Raw genomic sequence first — 5,828 nt, forward strand, 5'->3', positions numbered from 1 at the left:
CTTTGCTAGCCAATATGGCTTCAGCTCCCAAACTGGATGCAGCAGTACAATCCAGTAGCAGTTAACACAAGAGCACCCAAAAGCAAAGCTGAGTCTGTAATTCCAGCTATGCACTTTCCTCCAAGGCAGGGGGAGCAGAGAAAGCTGCATGTAAGACTGCAGGGACCCTTCTCGAGGTACCCTGGGCCTAATCCTGTTCCCAAAAGGCCCATTCTCCCCAGCAGGAGCAGAACTAGCTGACTCAGGGATGCGGCTGATGGCCTCCAGATGGTGCTATGCCCAGCTTTGTTTGGCCAAAGGAGAAGGACAGGTCAGCACATGTTGACTTTGTTTTGAGGGAATTTAAAACTTGCCTCCGTGTTAGTCTCACTGCTGGGGTAGAGCTGTCCCCAAAGCAGATCCGCCTAGACAGAGACTCAACCTGAGTCAGCTATAGAAGTAATCAGTATATGCCTGAATCTTCAAGCAATGGACAGGCTTTGCACCCTGTCTTGAAGTCAAGCTGGACGCTGTCAGACCAATGCGGAAAGGCTGTTCCAGAGTCAGGGATCCTGATATGAGGACGAAGAGCTACAGTCCTGCACCAGGCACCAGTTGTGCTAGACACAGCATCCTCTTCTGGGAATGCCCTGCCTTGCATCCCATCTAGGGCTTTGAGCAAGAGCACAGCTACCAATTTGAAACTTCCCAGCATACGGAAGGAGAAGCGCTGTCCCAGATAGCTAGGGCTCATGACGAGAGGAAAATGGCAAACTCCCTAGAAATAGAAGAACTTAATGGGGCCAGAATTCTTCATGGTATTTCGAGCCCAAGGAAGCATCAATCCCTATACAGAGCTGCACGTTTCACATAGCAACATAGGAAGTCCTGATCCCAACAAGTGTGGTAATATTTGATAGCAAAGAGGGAGCAGAGACGGTGAGAACAAGGGACTTCCTTTGTCCTTTCACAGATTGCATCAGCTGTGATCCCGGCAGTGTAACTTTATCCACTTGTCTCATTTTAGCCTTGTGAAGGGATCTCTCTAATCTGAGACCCTTTCCCCATTACACATCATCTCGTCCTGTCCATAGCAGTTATGCTGGACCTTAGCATAGCTGTGTCCTGTAACAACCCAGAAAGAGCCCTGCATTTTAGCTACAGGTGTGTGACCTGGCTGACCTGATCAGAACACTGAATGTCCTTTCACAGCATCCGATGAAGCGAGCTTCAGCCCACAAAAGCATGTGCTCTCTATACATACACACACACAAAAACATGCACACTTTAACTAGTGTATAGCAGGGGTGGGCAAAATGCAGCCTGTGGGCCACCAGAGCATTCTATCCAGCCCATGGGGCCCCTACAAAATTTAGAAAATCAATATTTATCCATCCCTGGCTGCTTGTCATGTGGCCCTCGATGGCTTGCCAAAACTCAGCAAGCGGCCCTCCACCCAAAAAAATTGCCCGCCCCTGGTCTATACGGTGCAAAGCTACTCTGCCTTCTACTTGACTTCAGACCAGCACAGCTATCTATGTCTCTCTAATCAGAACAGCCAGTCCAACAAGTACCCTTGGAAGCAAAGTAGTTGGAAGAGACTGGCAGCTCTATCTTTGCTTATGGATCAGGGTATGTCTCAATTTCCGCAGCTCACGCTGGCTCTGGCCTTATACTCTTTGGGATGTCAAGCAGAAGCTTTGAGTCCAGTAAGGCTTTACTCAGCTGTGGGCTGGGAACAGCTGATAGTGCAAGATGATCAAGTGAATCCTAGGGGGGAAAGTATTTCTCAGCGGCTTTTTCAATGGGGAATGACTCGCACAAAACATCACGTTCTTATTATACACCATGACAAGGGATCCCCATTGACTCCATAAAAAGCAAGCTATTAATTTCCAGAGCTGGGACTCTGCACATTTTGTGCATAGTTCAACATCACATGCCTTTCAAGTGTTATCCCAGTAACAAGAAATAATAAGTACAGCTGAGTGAATCAGTACCATTGAAAATTTATCTGATTACTGTGCTTGTCACAAAATGTCCTTGAATGGAGCACAGTTTCTTTGGAAGTATTTATCACATTATTTTGACAAACAGTTTTGATTCCATGGCATGTGATACTAAACTGTCTTGGGAGATCACTTGGCCCTTGAAATATGCTACTTTAGAAATGCTGCCAAGTTGCAATTGGTTAGATAAATCAGGTGGCATTTTATAGGTGCGCTCTGTCTGTTTGATGCAGGAGCCCACCGTGAGTGCACATTTAAAATTAATTTATTATGAACACACGCACATGATTTGGCTTCCAGATCAGCCTTCCGCAAGCATTTGTTGCTGTTGGCTGTTGACGGATAGCGAACCCAAAAGAGATGCAAGTGCTGTTGATATCGATTTGTTCCAAAATCCAAATACATTTCACAGAACTTGTTGAAGAATGTCTCAGGGATGTATTTGGAAGCCCTGTTGGTCTGAGGCAAAAAGAAATGCAGAACTCTAAAACTCTTGGTTCAGAGATGATACCTTTTAACTAAGAAACTGCAAAAATATTATCTTTCTTTGTAAGCTTTCGGGCACATGTGCCCTTCTTAATTTCCCTTTAGCCTAAAGAAGGGTGCATGTGCCAGAAAACTTGCAAAGAAAGATAAATTTTTTGCAATTTCTTAGTAGGTCTAATAAAAACTATAATCTCTGAACCCCGAAGTTCAGAGTTTTGCATTTCTTTGTGAAGAATGTCTTGCATTCAGAAGCTTGTCTAACTATCCCAACTACGCAGTTGTTCCAATAAAAGATATCAGCCTAAGAAATTCTCACCTCTCAGAGTTTATCATGGTTCATCACACAAGGTTCTTCGGGTGAATCTGATATCTTTTACTGGACCAGCTTAGATAGTTGGGGGTGGAATTTTAAGTAAGCTTTTGGGTTTAAAAACCCTTCGTCAGGCTGAGGAAGTTTCTGCAGTTGGTGTGTGCTCTTCCTGGATGGGGTGAAAAGTCAAGAAGCCAGAGGCTGGGCTGGTCTGCATGCAAGATAGGTAGTCAGTGAAGATGTAAATTGAGGAGTCAGCGGGTGAGAGAGAGGCTGGGTGCGGGGGAGAGACCATGCTTCAATATTCGTTCCTCATCCATTTCTGTGTCTTTGTTTCATAGAGAAGTAAGGCTGGAACAATGTACCCAAGTATTTCTTTTTGTCGCCTATGGGCAGCATGTGTACAGGCAGTCCTCAACTTACAACATTTCGCACTTACAACTTTTACAAATTGACACCGTTTCAACTTTCTGACTTCAGTTTCAACTTTACAATGCTTGATCTGATGCAACACCACGCCAGCGAACAAGTTCAAGACTCCAGAACCTGCAGCCAGGACTCCTGAGAAGAGTCCAGCCAAAAGCCCTTCAGAGAGTCCAGCAAAGAAGTCCTTCCGAATCAATATGATTACTATTTACAGTCTAAATACATTAATGTAGCTATATTATGCATCTATAAGTGATTGAGTACAAAATTCTTGGTTATTTTTGGTGAAAATAGGGTATTGGGCCTTGGTTCAGGCACCAATCCCCCATTTATAACATTGCAGCCTATGGGAAAATCAGTTCCAAGTTACAACGTTTCTACTTGAGAGACAGTTTTCAGGAACCAGTTGTGTTGTAAGTCCAAGGGCTGCCAGTAGTCCATTTTAAGCATTGCTATCATCCCCATCTTGAAAACACACAGCAAGTACCAATAAGTATTTCAAATACCTATCCACTGCAAAATATATATTTTTAACTGGCTGGTCTTGTTCTCACTTACAGGACACAGGCCTCCTACTCCAAAGCAGACTGAAATGAAAAACTTCCCTCGGCCTAAATGCAGCATTCTTTACACATCCCAAATCCCCATTGCTAACAATGGTGGCTCTTATCTTCAAATACTTAGGCACGAGCAGTTTTGCAGAGCACGTGCTCCTCAGCTGCTAACAAAGGGCGGCTCCCCCCTCGTCTTCAGAGTGACCATTTGGAGAAAGGAAGCATGAACTGTCCAGGGGCATTTTCTTCAAAGACCTTTTAAATTACTTGGCAGTTTTTGTGTTGCCGAAAGAAGATGGTTGTATCTGATTTGTGTTTCTGTGATGCGGCATATCAAAAGGTTGGGCTGTCACATGAAAGGATGCTGCACTGACTGAAGTTCTGGTGCGTTCTCTGTGTCAAATGAAAAAACCTGCTTTTCAAAGCTCTCGTTATGAGCCAATGCAGCACGTCATCTCTAGAGAGGCAGTTGAGCACAATCTTGAGGTGGGGAGGAGGGATTGAAACCTGGCAGCCACAGTGAAATTCCCCTCGCCCATCCCCCTCGCTGCTGCATTCCACCCGCCCAAATCTTATGAAGGGCTAAATGTCAATGCACGTGTTAGCTGCAAATATCAGTGCCTTACCCTTTGACCCTAAGGCCTGCATTTCATAAGGGGATAACAGAAGTGCAAAAAGGCTTGTCGATGCCATGACAGGCTAAACTCACTGAATCCTCACCGCTTAGCACCTGGCTACATTTCTCCAGTACCCCCCCACCGCCTTTCTTCTCCACAACTGCTTGCCCACACTTTGTCCTAGCCTCTTCCTTCATCTTCCCCGCAGCCAAAGAGAAGGGAAGGCAGGCAGGGAAGAAGTTTACTGGGAACGGGACTTGTTGCAATTTCCTGATTTCGTCCACGATAGCTCGGACCAAACTGTTACTTTTCCAGTTTGCTGAGCAAAGGGAAAACCCCAAACGACTTCATCTGGGCTTTTCTTCCATCTGAACCAAAGCGCTAGCTTTTGTTTTCAGGGTCCTCGCCCCGTTTTTTAATACGAGTAACTTTAGGTAAATTTTCCGAAAGAAAACCATTCCAAAAGGCAAAGTCCAAACAGAGAAACCTTTCCAATTTATTATTATTTATGTTATTAATTTCTGCATTTGGGGGATAGTTGCAAACCCATCTGGAGGCCCGAAAGGACCTTCCCCAGCAACTTCTTAGTCCCAGTAAAGCCAGGCCTGGCTCCAGTGCCTGGGTGGGCGGCCCTGGGGCCTGCTCCTCCGCTTTACCCAGCACAACCCTTCTAGCAGGACCCGGCCGGCAACACGAGGCACCCAAGAGCACCTCTTTTAAAAAGGGGGTTCGGATTTGCAGGCATAGGGCACCCCCGCTCTTTGCGGCCCTGCCAAACCCGAGAGGCCTTTGCTATGCGTGTGCGCATGCCGGGGGGCGCGGGGGTAACCCCTGGCAGCGCGGGGTTTTTCCACCGGGCCCGCACGTCCCGCACGACCGCAGAGGCGGGGCGGGGCCAGGCCCCGCTGGGCCAATAGGAGGCGGCCGCCGGGGCCGAGCGGACCAATAGCGCGGCGGGCCGGGCCGCGCATCCGCATGGGGCGGGTATAGGCGCGCGGGGCGGCCGTTCGGCCCACTTTCGCAGCGCTGTCGGCGGAACCAGTCGTGTCGTGTCGTGTCGTGTCGTGTCGGGCTTGGGCGCTGCCGCGATCCCGGTGCGTGCGGGGTTGCAGGGAGCGGGGGGCGCTGCGTCTCTCCCGCGCCGCGCCCCGGGTAGCGGGCCGGGCTGGGCTGAGCGGGAGGCGGGTGGGAGTGGGAGTGGGAGCAGGGCTGTGCCCTGGGCAGGCGGCTTCCCTGCTCCCACCATCGTCAGCTCCTTCCTCGGCCCTCCTCCCGCTTCCTAGTCCGTCCTTCCGCTTCTTCAAATACTTCTTCACCTTCTTCCTCTTCCCTCCTTCCATTTCCTAGTCCCATCCCCCCTCCCCCCGTGGGCATCTTCATCCTCCTCCTAGTTCCTCCTATTCCCTCCCTGCATCTTCATCCTCCTCCTTGTTCCTCCTCCTGTCCC

The 5,828-nt window shown here is 48.5% G+C and overlaps 1 protein-coding gene across 3 annotated transcripts in view; it reads left to right on the top strand.

Moving 5' to 3' along the window:
- The first annotated feature begins 372 nt into the window (after positions 1-372).
- ENO1 (enolase 1) overlaps positions 373-5,828 on the top strand; it is a 23,155-nt gene continuing 17,699 nt past the window's right edge. The window contains exons 1-2 of one of the 3 annotated variants that reach the window (XM_019511787.1): positions 373-377; positions 4,970-4,974. The gene's annotated coding sequence lies outside the window, so the exon portion shown is untranslated. Of the gene's footprint in view, positions 378-4,951; positions 4,975-5,451; positions 5,476-5,828 lie in introns of those variants that run through there. The other 2 variants (XM_019511788.1, XM_019511786.1) reach the window with 2 other exon arrangements.

Source organism: Gavialis gangeticus, unplaced genomic scaffold (genome assembly GCF_001723915.1).
Source record: "Gavialis gangeticus isolate Ggan-Ray unplaced genomic scaffold, GavGan_comp1, whole genome shotgun sequence".
NCBI classification, from domain to species: Eukaryota; Metazoa; Chordata; order Crocodylia; family Gavialidae; genus Gavialis; species Gavialis gangeticus.